This window comes from Euleptes europaea, chromosome 4, assembly GCF_029931775.1.
Source record: "Euleptes europaea isolate rEulEur1 chromosome 4, rEulEur1.hap1, whole genome shotgun sequence".
Lineage (NCBI taxonomy): Eukaryota > Metazoa > Chordata > Lepidosauria > Squamata > Sphaerodactylidae > Euleptes > Euleptes europaea.
The window spans coordinates 18,511,917-18,527,942 of record NC_079315.1 but is presented as its reverse complement, the minus strand read 5'-3'; positions in this window follow the sequence as shown (position 1 = coordinate 18,527,942).

The window sequence follows — 16,026 nt, the reverse complement described above, 5'->3', positions numbered from 1 at the left end:
GATCGCCTACACTCAGGTAAAGCCCCAGGTCCCGATCTAATTCCCTACGAACTTTTTAAAGTCAACAGCGATTGGTGGGCCAACATTCTTGCTCCTGTATTCACACAAATTAATGCCTCAGGAGCTATTCCAAAATCTTGGAGACATACTATTATCGTCCCAATCTTTAAAAAGGGTCAACGCTCTGACCCAAGCTGTTATCGTCCAATCAGCCTTTTGTCTTGCTTAGGCAAATTGTATTCCTCCTACTTATTAAAGAGGCTGTTGGACTGGGTTGAGAGTAATGACATCCGGGACTTCCGGTGGTGTCGCTGGGGTGAGTGCTACGTTTGCCCAGGAGCTCCTGGGTGAAATCCAAGTTTGCGTTAACCTTGGGGTGTTTTATACACCCCAACCCGACCCTTGCAAGTGGGTTGGGTAGCAGGAATTCCCTGCAGCCCATTATTGCAGTTTGACCTCCTAAATACTCTGAGGGAGCTTTATAAGTCCCCCGGAGTTTTGGATGCTGGTCCTGCCTGGGCACTGAGGGAAAGAAATCGCCAAAACGCAACTTCGGCATAAGACTCTACCCTCCACCACCTTATAACCAACATAAGGACTACTTTAAGACAAGAACCTTACCTCTGGATGCCCAAGTGAGTACACAAGAATCCCTCGTTTCTTACTGGCGTACTGAATAACCGGGGGGGGGGGGTAGATGAAGATATTCCCAGTACCCTTATTCCTCCCTTAACTGAATCAGATAAGTTTGACTTACAAAATCCACCAGGATTGGAGACAGGAGCCTTATCAAGTTGATCAGCTTAAATCAAAACAAAGAGTTAGAAGGACACTTATGAGATGGACTAAAATCCTCACCAATGAGAAGCAACCTTGAGGGAAGGGGAGGGAGAATTACTCTCTGAGTTGCCGGTGAAAAAAGGACTTCCTGCCACGTTTGCATAACAAGGGATCCCTTGGACCAGAAGACCCTCTATACCACCCTCTCTATCATCTGTTCTACAACAGGAAGTAAGTCAGAGGACCGGATACACGTCGCACTCGAGCAACATAGAAATAATTCCTGAAGGAAACAACCATCGAGAAGAGGCGGTAGAAGGTCCGCGGCGAAATCAACTTCCGGAATACTTCCTGGTTTGATCTGACCTAGAGCGTCCGGTAAAACTCGCTGGTACTCCAAATCTTTAACAAGCTGTTTTAAAGTGAAACTTTGACCTTTTCAATTCGGAAAAATTGTTAAGCTGATCATTGAACTATTCTCTATTAACTGCAAACCAGAGGGCCCTGTCTGACGACATGTATTTTACCAGCCTTATTTCAATGTAAATGTCTGGATTTTATTTACAAATGTAAACGTCTGGAACTCACCCCTGTTTCGACTTATTACATAGCCCTGCCTTCACAAAATTAAAAGAAACTTCACAGCCTTAACCATGGAGGAAAAACTACAGGAGATGTTTATTAAACAATCTGAGGCAACAGTTAAACAATTTGAACAGATGACAACACAGATGGCGCAATTGATTTCAATGGTGACTACTCTTGACCAATCTGCACAAGCTATCAATCAGAAGATGGATGCTGTCACGCAAGATATAAAAGATGTCAAGACCCAAATTACGACTATGAAGATGGAAAAAGATGTCAAGGATCAAATGATGATCATAAACACAGACAAACATGTAATGGATTCTTCTGTCAAAAAGGTTATGGAAGTACATGAGGATATAAAAAAGAAGATAGAAGAACAAGAAAGCAACCTGCTTGTGACAATGAAAACAGACATACAACTGATGGATTTCTTAGTTAAAAGAGCTGTGGAGGGTCATAAGGAAACAAAGAAAAAGATAGAAAGACAAGAAAAACAGACTGAAGCAACACAAACCAACCAGAATACAGTCAAGATGAAGGTCAGAGAAAGCTGACGAGAGAACAAAGAGATTTGGCTTTTACACCTGACTGATCCACTACAGATCCGGAAGGAAATATTAGATCATGGCTAAAGGTCTGGTTTGAATACAGGCATGGCTATTTACGGTATAAATTGAGATTTGGACGTTACAAAATAAAATGGATTATACAGAAACTTTTTAAAAAATATTGAAGATGATGATATTTAGTATGATTCTCAATGGCATTTAAACTTAAAGGATATTTTAAAATTCATGTTACAATGGCTGCAAAATTGTTAGATGCAGCCAAAGGGAAAGGGATGGATGTTCCAGAAAAAAGGGGATTAGATTAAAATGTTAGAGCTGGAGGAGATGGAGACTAATTCTTGGGATAACGGGAGATTTGGATGAATTATAGTGAACATATATAATATCTGGGAAAAATGGAAGGTTACCTTTTATTCTGATCCAAAATGTTAAATTTTAGTTGATATGAAATCTTAGTATGAGATTAATATTAGGATCAGAATACATCAACGATGGACAGTTGTACTTTATTAAGAGGTAGATGGAGGAGGGGGGAAGCCTATTTGTTTTATCTTTATTTCCAATCAAGACAACAATTGATGTATTTGTGACATTGATATTGTTTTTGAATTGTTGTTGATACTATGAAGAATTTATAGTTTTAAAAAACCAATAAAAATTTATATATATAAAAAGAGAGTAATGACATCCTTGGCTGGGAACAGATTGGCTTTAGAAGGGGTTGGTCTGTCACGGACCACTGTTTAGTGCTCTCCCATCTAGCAGAGAAATATTCCTCCCCCAGAAATGGCACCCTTTATGCGGGTTTTATGGATCTTAAGGGAGCTTTTGATACCATCCCGAGGGAGAGGCTATGGTTGAAACTATCACATTCTACTATGGATAGGAGGTTACTATGGCTTATTCAGCAATTTCATACTGACCTCACAGCTCAGGTTCGCTGTGGCAACCAAGGAGAACTAACCGAGCCCTTTGAACTGGTCAAGGGAGTTAGACAAGGTTGCCTCCTTGCTCCTCTCTTGTTTAACCTATACCTGAATGATATGGCAACCAATTTCTCAGAGTTTTGCCACCCCCCCAAAGCTTGCAAGTCATCCCACCCCGATTCTGCTCTATGCTGACGATGCAGTTCTCCTGTCCCGCACAAGAATTGGTTTGAAAAGATCTTTGCAAACTTTTTCTGAGTACTGCTCTAGGGAAGGTCTTAAAATAAACCATCATAAATCTAAGATTATGATCTTCACTAAGAGGAGAAAATTGCCTCTTTTTTGCTGGGTATTAAATGGCTTTGAGGTTGACCAAGTCAAGGAGTTTGTTTACCTTGGCAATCTTTTTCCCCGTAACCTAAATTGGAATGCCCATCAAAAAGCAGTGTCCAACAAAATTAAACCTGGGGTTGGTGCTATTGTCAATTTTTTTCACACCAAAGGTGGCAAATATATTCCAGGGGCTATTCAGGTTTTTAACCTGAAAATTACCCCAATTATCCTCTTTGGTGTTGCCATCTGGATTACAGTCATCAATGAATCTATAGATCGTCCACTGCTTCAGTTCTTACGAAAACTTCTAAATGCCTCTCAATGTGTTGCTGGCGTTACTCTTCGTTCCGAGTTTGGCCAAATGTCACTTGAAGCTAGGGCGTGGTTGGCCGCCTTTAAACTACACCTTAAACTGTGCTTTAGCACTGAGGGGTTCCTAGCTACTCTGAAGCATGACCCTTTTAAATCCTCATGGCAAAAAATCTTAGATGAGAAACTGGCGTTGTTGGGCTTCTCGCAGGATATGTTATCAGATCTTGGGAAAACTGAAGCTTTTGCCAAAATTAAAAGGCGCATTAAAGAGCTTAATTATAACAGCACTACTTTTCGTGCTCGTCGTGTCTGTTCATCCCAGTTCTTCGGAATACCCCCTCCACGTGGTCTGCCTGCCTATACATATTATCTAACAACTCTTCGTCTCTGTAGAGCTTTTTGCTTGGCTAGATTGAATGCTAACCCTTCTATGGTAATGCAGGGCAGAATTCTGAATATACCATACTCTGACAGGATCTGCCCTTGCTCTTCTGGCTGTATTGACTCATTAGCCCATGCCCTTTTGGAATGCCGCTTTTACGAGGATCTTCGATCGCACTATATTTCCCCCCTTTTAATATACAAATCCAATGCCTCTGTGACTGACATAATGCCTTTTTTACTAAGTGATAGGGACCCCAAGGCTACATTGTCAGTGGCAAGATTTGTTTCAGTCCTTATATCCCTCCAACACTAGATATATGCTGCTCAAGATCAATTGATCAAGGAGCTTCTAAGGGATAAAAGGAAAGGAAAAGGAATAGAGCCACTTGTTTCCATCTCCTTGCAAGAACAACTCTTGCAGCCGTTGTGGCATATTTAAGCAAGTCTTTATATTTTTCTGTTAAATCTGATGGTACTATGCTCAGTAGAATTTTTTTTGATCCAGGCTGAGTTTTAAATTAAACATTGTCTGTATCTCACCACGGATCTTTTTCCAATGCACTTGTAGTTTGGGGCACGTCCACCATACATGAAAGAAGGAGCCATCTGTTTCTCAACATTTCCAACATGCCTCCTCTTAGTTTTTTATTCACTTGTTGCATGTGAGAGATCATGTTGGGGGTGATATACCATATATATACATCTTGTACCAATTTTCTTTTACTTCCTGACTTGCAGTGTATTTTAGTTCTTGCGTGTATTGTTTTTCCCATGCTTCCATGGTTATCATTTCTCCAAAATTCTGCATCCATTTTATCATGTTAACTTTGACCTGTTCAGTTTCTGAATCGTATTTTAGTAACAACTTATAAATTTCCCCAGAAGATGTCGATTGTTCTTAGTTATAATTGTTTCAAACTCTGTTGTCTCTCATAACTCCAATTTTTGAGCTGTCCTGTTTGAAACAGGATTTTAATTGTAGATATGTCAACCAGTTGACGTTCTTATGTTCCTTTTGAAGGACCTGAAAACTTTTAATCTCCCCTTCAGAATTCATCAATTCTTGATAGGTTATGTACTGCACATTTGGAACAGCATCATCTAGGTATGCTTCTGTTGGGGACATAATTGATGGCGGGGTATAGCTTATTCTTTTCTCGTATTTATTCCATACTTTCAGAAGTGCTGGTTTAATATTACAATCTTCTAACAGTTTTTTTGATTGAAAATGGGATGTAGAGTTCCATAATGCCTTATGGAAACCTTGTTGTAAATCAGCTCTTTCCAACGTAATATTTCTGTTCTTTGGCTGTTTAATCCAATCTGTTATCCATGTTAAACACACAGCATGATAGTACAATTTGAGATTTGGTAGTTCTAGTCCGCCTCTTTTCTTGTCATATTGTAATACCTTAAATTTACTCTTGGTTTCTTCCCATTCCAGACAGAGTCAATCCATCTCTTGTTGGGTCTTCCTCTTTTTCTGCCGCCCTCAACCTGATTGTCTTTTCCAGTGACTCTTGTCTTCTCAAAATGTGACCAAACTACGATAGCCTCAGTTTAGTCATTTTAGCTTCTAGGGTCAGTTCAGGCTTGATTTGATCTAGAACCCACTGATTTGTTTTTTTGGCTGTCCACGGTATCTGTAACACTCTCCTCCAACACCGCATTTCAAAGGAATCTACTTTCTTCCTATCAGCTTTCTTTGCATGCCATGCTTTAAACACACAAAAAGTTTCTAACCACCAACAGCGCTTCATTCTCACCTAGACTGAACTTCAGCTGAATATTGTCAAAGGCTTTCACGGTCAGAGTTCATCGGTTCTTGTAGGTTATCCGGGCTGTGTGACCGTGGTCTTGGTATTTTCTTTCCTGACGTTTCGCCAGCAGCTGTGGCAGGCATCTTCAGAGGAGTAACACTGAAGGACAGTGTCTCTCAGTGTCAAGTGTGAAGGAAGAGTAATATATAGTCAGAAGGGGGTTGGGTTTGAGCTGAGTCATTGTCCTGCAAAGTATCAAAGGTAATGTGCTAATCATTGTCCTGTAAGTATCAAGATAGTGCTAATGAGGGTGTGGTATGTTAATGTGGAACCATTGTAGCCTGAATTGATCTGTTAACATGTGGAATCCAAAGTTAATCATCATGGTTATTGTGGACTGTAGTCTTTGTTAGTCTGGAGGTTTTCAGGACAGGAAGCCAAGCCTTATTCATTCTTAAACTCTCTTCTTTTCTGTTAAAGTTGTGCTGATGTTTATGAATTTCAATGGCTTCTCTGTGCAATCTTACAAAATAGTTGGTAGAATTCCACATGCTAACAGATCAATTCATTTTAAATGAACACCATTATTATCTGGATCATGAAAAGCTATGGTTGGTTTTAAAAGAAATATGTGTGCCACAACACCTCATTGCTTTGATGAGCAACCTATACTCTGGACAAGAGGCTACTGTTAGGACAGAATATGGAGGAAAAAAATGGTTTTCAGTTGGCAAAAGGGTCAGACAAGGATGTACTTTTTTTCCTATTCGGTCTATATGATATAAAAAGCTGTATTAGAATTAGATGAAGGTGGCGTGAAAATTGGTGGAAGGAACTTTAAGAATTTGAGATATGCAGATGATACCACATTACTGCCAGAAAATAGTGAAACTTGAAATGACTACCAATGAAGGTTAAAGCAGAAAGTGCCAAAGCAGGATTACAGATATCAAGAAGACAAATATCAAGAAGACAATATCAAGAAGACAAAAGTAATGACTACTGAGGAATTACACAACTTGAAGGGTGGCCATGAAGAAAATGAAATTGCTAAAGATTTTCTAATCCTTGGCTCCATCATCAACCAAAAGGGAGACTGCAACCAAGAAATCAGAAGGAGATTGAGACTGGGAAGGGCAGCCATGAAGGAACTAGAGATTATCATTAAGTGTAAGAATGTGTCACTGACAACCAAGATCAAAATAATTCATACTATAGTATTCCCCCTTACTATGTGTGGGTGTGAAGGACAATGAAGAAAGCTGACAGGAAGAAAGTTGATTCATTTGAAATGTGCTGTTGGAAGAGAGTTTTACAGATACCCTGGACCATCAAAAAGACAAATAAGTGGGTTCTAGATCAAATCAAGTCCAAACTCTCCCTAGAAGATAAAATGACTAAACTGAAGCTGTCGTACTTTGGTCACATTATGAGAAGACAAGGGTCACTGGAAAATATAATAATGCTAGGAAAAGCTGAAGGCAGTAGGGAAAGAGGAAGACCCAACGTTAGATAGACTGAGTCATAAGAACATAAGAAGAGCCCTGCTAGATCAGAGCAGTGGTCCATGTAGTCCAGCATCCCGTCTCTCGCTGTGGCCAACCAGTTCCTCTGGAGGTCCAGAAACAGAGCATAGGCTAAGGCCTTCCCCTGTGGTTGCCTCCTGGCACTGGTATTCAGAGGCTGACGTTTGGGGGTGGAGCCTGGGGAGGGCATGGTTTGGAGAGGGGAGGTACATCAGCCGGATATAATGCCATAGAGTCCACCCTCCAAAGCAGCCCTTTTCTCCAGAGGAACTGATCTTGGTTGTCTGGAAATCAGTTGTATTACTAGGACATCTCCAGGCCCCACCTGGAGTTTGGCAGCCCTAGTTGCCTCTTTTCTAAATGGAAAAGTCCCTGACTCTTCAGCCTTTCCTCATAAGAAAGGTGCTCCAACCCCCAATCATCTTGTTTACCCTCTTTCCAGCTCAGTGATGCCCTTTTTGAGGTATGGTGACCTCAGTATTCCAAATGTGGCCACACCACAGACCTATACAGGAGCATTTTAATATTGGCTGTTTTATTTTCAACCCTTTCCCTAATAATCCCCAACATAGATTTTGCCTTTTTCACTGCTGCAGCACACTGGGTTGATATTTTCAATGAGCAATCTACTATGACCCCAAGATCTTTTCCCCTCTCAGTCTCTGCGAAGCCGGCCACTACACTACTCACCCCCAGTTCCAGATTATTTATGAACAAATTAAATAGTACTGGCCCTAAAGGAAGCCACCATCCTGTTTGCAAGACATGAGCAATGCTATTAATGATAGGATGTTTTGGAGACAGTTCATTCATAGGGCCGCCATACGTTGGAAGCAATTTGACGGCAGCTAACACACACTCAAATTATCTGGATTTTCCCGCACTGGGTTTTCGATCCAGCTCAGCTCCTTACCTGCATCAGTTTTGCTCTCCCTTACACACAGTATCATTTGCTGGTCCTTGTTCCTCCAGTTCTTTCTTTGGTCATTTATGCAGAGCTGTTTCCCTGTGGTCACCCCTGCCAACTGCTCCGGTGCTTTGTTTTGATTATGCATGCCTTTCCTCACCATCAGAGGACGCCTCTCCTCGCACATTTCCGTGCATTTTGCCCATGTTTTCTGGATTCTTGCTAAAACAGCATCCGGAAAACACAGGCAAAACATGTGGAAATGCACAGGGAGAGCAAGGCGACCTCTGACGGTTGGGAAAGACTTGCATAATCAAAAAGAAGCACTGGAGCAGTTGGCAGGGTGACCGCAAGGGAAACAGCCCTGCGTAAATGGCCTTCCTTCCCTCCTTCCTTCCTTCCTTCCTTCCTTCCTTCCTTCCTTCCTTCCTTCCTTCCTTCCTTCCTTCCTTTTTCTTTCTTTCTTTCTTTCTTTCTTTCTTTCTTTCTTTCTTTCTTTCTTTCTTTCTTTCTTTCTTTCTTTCTTTCTTTCTTTCTTTCTTTCTTTCTTTCTTTCTTTCTTTCTTGTTTTTTAGTTTTTCCTGTCCTTTTTCTGATCACAGGAAAACAATATGGGGAAAACTTGCAGGAAGAAATACCAGAGTGTAAGGAAGGAGACAGGTGGGATAGTTTTAATTTTTTTAATGGAAGCTGAGAATTTGGGGAAAGGACCTGGAATGTCTCTTAGGAGGCTGTACTCCCCTTTATATGTGTGATCCCCCAACCCTGAGGCTATGGATCGAGGAAAATTAAATGCATTAACTACCATACCTATTTTATGCATTTCTTTAAAGTCCAAGAAAAGAACTGTAGAAGTGAATTAGTCTTTTCTCTTCCTAACTTCCATTATTATGAAAATTATGGTTTTATTCAGGGGAAATTTAATGATGTGTAAATTTAAATTAAATACTAGAATATAATTTCTCATATATAGAGGTTTACCCAGGTTGTGTGAATTTACTGCACTGTAGATACTCCAGAGGATAATGGGTCATTTGGAAATGGCTATTAACTAGAAATGAATACTCAGTTATTTATGACTCCCCTGTAATTTTATTCTTCCCCCTTGTTCTCCACTCTTTGATTTTCCGTATTTCTTGCCTTTTAAACTACTCTTTAGCTAGGAGTAATGTTTTGTAATACAGCCATCTGAATTTCTTGCCTTTTTAACTACTCTTTAGCTAGGAGTAATATCTGGTAACACAGCCATCTGAATTACAACTAACCCCCTTCTTTGGTTGTTCAATGTAGGTATTTCAGGCCAAGAAATAAGCACAAAAACAAAACACAAACCTTTACTGGCATAATTACGATGCCATAATCATAAATCCATATAAAATACACTTAAAGCATAATATAGATTGGACGGATACAATAAAATTCCATATAAATTAAGATATTATAAAATATACTAATTAAAAACAGTTTTAATCTTAAGCACTTCTGCGAGATATTGGGCCACAGTATTAGTTATTTCAAGGATCGAATCGTTCAAAAGAAATTGACATTTAAGATCATTATTCAAAAATCTTTTGGTAGCTAATAAAGTAGATAACAATCTTTCCCGCAGACATTCATAAAGAGGACATTCTACAATTATATGATCAATGGTGTCAATAGAGTTAGAGTTGCAAGAGCATAGACGTTTGTGCCTTGGAATCTGGGAATATCTACCAGAGAGCATCTTAGATGGAAAGGCATTTACCCTGGCCAATAGAAAAAGAAATAAGCATTTCAGGTGTACACCCACAATCCAGAGGACAGGAGCTGCCATTACAAACTGCACATGTTGACGGAGACCTGGGGGAACAGCTACTGGCCTATACAAATAACAGGAAAGCTCCACTGTGTCCTGTTTGAAATGTCTCCCTCTTAAGAACATACTTAATGTAATGACAGAGAATCTGGGACGGGAGCCTTTTATGCATGGCTGTTTCCCTAGCTGTCACCCCTCTGACCACTCCAGTCTTTATTTTGATTATGCATGCTGTTTCCTGTCGGCCAGGCACAAGGGGGGCCTTGGATAACCAGCAACCAGCCCACAGTGGCCTGGGCAGCAGAGTTCCCCAGCTGGTCTGCTTTAAAAGAGTTGTTGATGATAGATGTATATTATATACGCTGATGATATACATATATATATAAAGAAAAATGTATATGATATATGGGGGGTCGAGGAGGGACCTGGCAACCCTACGACTGGACCACCCATGACCCTAGGAAGGATCAGTTTCACCTCCTGCTCTAGGGTGGCCAGGTCCCTCTTCACAACCGGCGGGAGGTTTTTGGGGCGGAGCCTAAGGAGGGTGGAGTTTGGAAAGGGGAGGGACTTCAATGCCATAGGGTCCAATTGCCAAAGCAGCCATTTTCTCCAGGGGAACCAATCTCTATCGGCTGGAGATCAGTTGTAATAGCAGGAGATATCCAGCTACTGCCTGGAGGTTGAGATAAATATGCACAAGTACTAAAATAGTCTGGCTGAGGTAAAGATAGTACAAGGTTCTTAAATGATTGCACAAAACGTATATTAACAAGTACAAAAGTGAAAGTGCTGACGTGTAACAAAGGAAACTTATCAGTTCTATATACGGACTCAATACAAAAAAGTAGCAGAAGCTACTCCAATGACAACGACAATATGTACAAACACACAAGCCAACTGTAATAAATGAAGATCAATTCATGTGCCTTAAATTCAAGTCAGAGAGACTAAAACTCAGTTCATAAGTCTCTTATTCCTTAGGAAAGAAAAACAGAAGGTAGAAGAGGGAGATTGAGGTCGGAACGCCGTCCGGATGCTTTGCGTTTTTGCCGCCGCCGGGGGCAGCTTCTTCAGCTCTCCGTGTACGAGGAGACGAGGCTCCTATGAATGCATTAAAACATTTCAAAAATCTCTCAATAATGGTCTCGTTATTCATACATGTAACAAAGCGGTTTTTAACCATTCCAAACAAACCAAATGGATACAAAATACATACCTTAAATATTAGAATGAATACCTTAAATATAGGAAAAGAACACCATTCTCAGCTAGTCACTATTTGCTCCCAGAGGGTTGCTCTATGCTCTGTCTTTGGTGGCTAAAGCCCAAGTGTTGTTAATTATAGAGCGCCAGGCTCAACAGGTAAGGCTTCTCAGTGGAAACAGCTGCAGCTGATTGAAAGGACAGGTAGAGTCTTCTAATATTTACAAAAAGCAAGAAAAATCTAGTTCACTGTTAAGCCCAAATGGAAAATAAGATTTAAACAAATAAATAAAGCGTAATTCTTGCCTAAGCAGGATCTTTTGAACATTTTCGGCATTGAAAGAATTCCCCTTGTAGACCCAGATCGCAAAGAATCTGATGTCATTTTCGTTTTTGATACACGAAATGGGAGGTTAAAGGGGCCTCAAAATTCAGTGACCTAATTCTCGATTTATGCTCACCTATCCTTAATTTTAATGGGCGACATGTACTACCCACGTACAATTTTCCACATTTACACGTGATCCCGTACACGCATCTGCTCGTGGAACAATTGGAGAAGTGATTAAGCTTGAACCTGAACTCTGAACTGGTTGCATCACTTCCAAGTGAAACCGGAAATGATGGAGTCGCTCTAGCAATCGCCTCTGAAAAATTTTGGGGGGAGTTTTGGGGAGAGTGCTAGAATGTCCACACCTGGAAGTGACGATGCCCCCCCTTCAACTGGCCCTCTTCCACCCACCAACCAGCTGAGGGTTGGTGGGCAGCCCAGTCGATTGGCAGGCATTTGCCCGCCAATACCAGGCAATTGGCAAGCCTACTCACAGAGTTATTAGGATAAAATGGAAGAAGAGAAGAATTATGTACACTGCTTTGGATTTCCATTGGGGAGAAAAGAGGGATATAAATACCTAAAATTCAAAACTGATTTCCACTGCCTTGTGCCACCAATTTGTAGCTCTGTTTCAGAGGTCTTCTCCTATATTTTAAATTAAAAACTCAGGAAATAGCTCTATATGGAACAGCGGGAAAGTAGATTTCCCTTTCCCTATTATGTCCTTCAAATAACCTTTAATGTGGCACAGTTTCCTTTTTTTAAAAAAAGGAGACTTGCTGCTTTTAAAATAAAAACAATCTGCGGCAACATAAATACCATTACATTTTCCGTGCGTGGCAATAAAATACGTTTTAATGAGCGGCAAGGAAAACATTAATAATGCTAATTAACACGGGCACAATCTAAAGTATTACATATATAAATTGACGATTAGACTAACTTTTACAACATCCCTTATCAACAGAATTTCAGGATGCAAATGTAGTAAAATCCCGCATGATTGCTGACTCCCGATACCAGAGTCTCATTACTGAATCATAAGAATTATTCATATAAAGCACTCCTTGAAGCTGCATGGTATATTGTGTGTGACAGAAAGTTCCCGGACTATTTAACTGTCTTCTCTAAAACTCATTGCAACGCATTTAAGGCCTGATTTATAGGGTTCGTCTTGTGGCACGGTTTCACCCTAGAGATATGAGAACACATTGGGGTGGAAGCCAGGGAGGAGCAAATCTCTGTAGGTTGTAGGAAAGTTCCCAACTTTGCTGAGCTGAGTGCCTGGAGCCACCCCGGTATGCATGAACGGGTGACCACATTGTTTACAGAGATCCCACTACAGCAGAGATAGAGAGCCAGTGTAGTGTAGCGGTTAAGAGCGGTGGACTCTAATCTGGAGAACTGGGTTTGATTCCCAACTCCTCCACAAGAGCGGCGGACTTTAATCTGGTGAACCAGGTTGGTTTCCCCACTCCTACACTTGAAGCCTAGGGTTGCCAGGTCCCTCTTCGCCACCAATGGGAGGTTTTTGGGGCGGAGCTTGAGGAGGGCAGGGTTTGGGGAAGGGAGGGACTTCAGTGCCTTAGAGCCCAATTGCCAAAGCGGCCATTTTCTCTAGGTGAACTGATCTCTATCGGCTGGAGATCAGTTGTAATAGCAGGAGATCTCCAGCTAGTACCTGGAGGTTGGCAACCCTATTGAAGCCTGCTGGGTGACCTTGGGCTAGTCACGATTCCCTCCAAATTCTCTTTGTCCCACCTACCTCACATAGTGTTTGTTGTGGGGAGAAGAAGGGAAGGCGATTGTAAGCCTCTTTGAGACTCCTTAAAGATAGAGAAAATAGGGGTATAAAAACCAACTCTTCTTCTTCTTCTTCTTCTTCTTCTTCTTCTTCTTCTTCTTCTTCTTCTTCTTCTTCTTCTTCTTCTTCATGTAGCGAGCTTTTATCATGGACCCCCCGCCCATGTCACGTACCGTTTACTGAGATAAAGGTTTTCTCTGTTCTTACAAAGCACTTTGCTTTTCTAATCCAGGCTTTAAACCTCAATCAAAACTGACGTTTTGCAGCAACTCTTTTAGATTTCATCCATGTGATACTTTCTTTAATTTTAAAAACAATATGCAAGAAGTATTATTTAGGGATTTTGTAAGTCGCTTTGAGCTGTCTGGAAAGGCACTGGATAAACAGTACAATCCTAAGCAGAGCTATAAGTCCATTGAAGTCAGAAAGGTTTTTGCTCTGCTTAGGATTGCACTGCAAGTCGAGAGTTGCATTTCCTGAAGGCTGTAATAACTACGTACGCTTATCTGGAGTAAGCACAGTTGACTAAAGTGGGACTGATTTCTGAGGAAACACTGCAAAGAACCAGGGGAAAACGGAGAAACCACAGCAACTTCGCCTCCTGTTTATTTAGTAGAGTTTCAAGGATGTGGCCAAATTAGGATTGCTTCTGGCAAACCTCCTCTCAAGTGAGATGCTCTGAGACTCCAGGCTATGAAAATGGCATGGGAGGAGAGGAGGAAGCCACCCTTCCTCCTGCGCCACAGTTCTGATCCGAATTGGGGCCCCTACGGGGAACTCACAGCAGGCATCCTGCTGCAAGTCCCCATGGCGATCAATTGTAACACAAGCAACATGCCGTTTGGACCTCAGAAACTACCGTGATGTGCATCCGTCTGCTCATTTTCCCCCTCGAACTGACAAGGCTGGAGCACAGCTTAGATCAGAAGAGGTGGAGGTATTTTAGCCAACCGCCCTCTACAGCTTGCGGTCACATCCGAGCTCTTCTGCATACTCAAAGCCTAGAATAACAAAGGGATGAACTCAGGGTCAGAATTCGAGAGCTCTATTTCTGGGAACAAGTGAGCTTCCTGCTTAATCTTGAAGAATTAAAAAAAAAAACCACCAGTTAACCGGAGACTGAAAAAGCACCCCAGCCGGCGATGACAGGAAATTCTGCTGGGAGGCCCCGCGCACGAAGGGAGGCCTTGGAAAAGGACGAATGGAAGATATTGAAGAAATCCTTTGCATGGAGGGGCTGCTGGCTTGCAGCTGGCGGTCATTTCCTCGGTACACGGCGCCTGTTTACATATCAATACATAAAAGCTGTTTGCACATCACATCCCAGCGCTATTTGTGCTGTCGTGGTTTCTTTTTGCAACACGTTCTGCCCAAGTGTGAGACTGTCCCCAAAAATCTTCTCTAGAGCTTAGACTGGAAATGCGATGTGCAGCTTTATTGCAGAGGCAGCTCTAAGAGAAACACAGGGGCTAGGGTTGCCAACTTCCAGGTAATAGCTGGAGATCTCCTGCTATTACAACTGATCTCCAGCTGATAATAGGGTTGCCAACTGCCAGGTAGTAGCAGGAGATCTCCTGCTAATTCAACTGATCTCCAGCCGATAGAGATGTTCCCCTGGAGAAAATGGCCACTTTGGCAACTGGACTCTATGGCATTGAAGTCCCTCCCCAAACCCCGCTCTCCTCAGGCTCTCCCCCACCCCAAAGGCTGGGGTAACACACATCCCTTAGTTTCCAAGGGTCGCCATGTTGGCCTCCACTTTAACAGCTAGATTTAAGTCCAGTAGCCTCAGAGAGCAACAAGATTTTCGGGGTATGAGCTTTTGAGAGTCGAAGTTGCCTTCACGTTTCAGACGAAGGGAGCTTATACCTTCAAAATTTTGCTGGTCCCTAAGATGCGACTGGGTTTGAATTTGGCTACAGTTTTTTAAAAGTGATACGATATGGTGCATGGCCACGAAGGAAACTTGGTAGCGCAAAGGCCCTGTTGTAAACGGCGGCTGCTCTGCACCCCTGATTGATAGGCCCTGTAGCCAGTTATGTGTAAAGGCTTTCTGAAGAACTGGCCAGTGCTGAGAGGGCTCTGCTCTGATAGGGAGGGGGCTTGCTGAGGCAACTGCGGCTTGTTCTTACAGAAGCTCCCTGTTTTGTTGCAGAGTGACTAGGGTTGCCAACCTCCAGTGTACGTGTGTGTGTAAAGTGCCGTCAAGTCGCAGCCGACTTATGGCGACCTCTTTTTGGGGTTTTCATGGCAAGAGACGAACAGAGGTGGTTTGCCAGTGCCTTCCCCTGCACAGCAGCCCTGGACTTCCTTGGTGGTCCCCCATCCAAATACTAACCAGGGCTGACCCTGCTTAGCTTCTGAGATCTGACGAGATCAGGCTAGCCGGGGCCATCCAGGTCAGGGCAGTACTCCAGTACTAGATGGCAATCTCCTGCTATTACAACTGATCTCCAGCCAATAGAGATCAATTCACCTGGAGAAAAATGGCCGCTTTGGCAATTGGACTCTATAACATTGAAGTCCCTCCCCTCCCCAAACCCCGCCCTCCTCAGGCTCCGCCCCAAAAACCTCCCGCCGGTGATGAAGAGGGACCTGGCAACACTAATAGTGACTCCCTCATCACCTAACGTCACATAGTAACTCCCTCATCCCCTCATCCCCAGGCTGGCCCCAGCCCATAAAGGTCCACTTTCCTGATGTTCTAAAAAGGTTTTAATTCTTCCATTAAACCTTGGGCATTACCTAGGGATGCCAACCTCCGTGTGGGGCCTGGAGATCTCCCCGAACTACAACTCT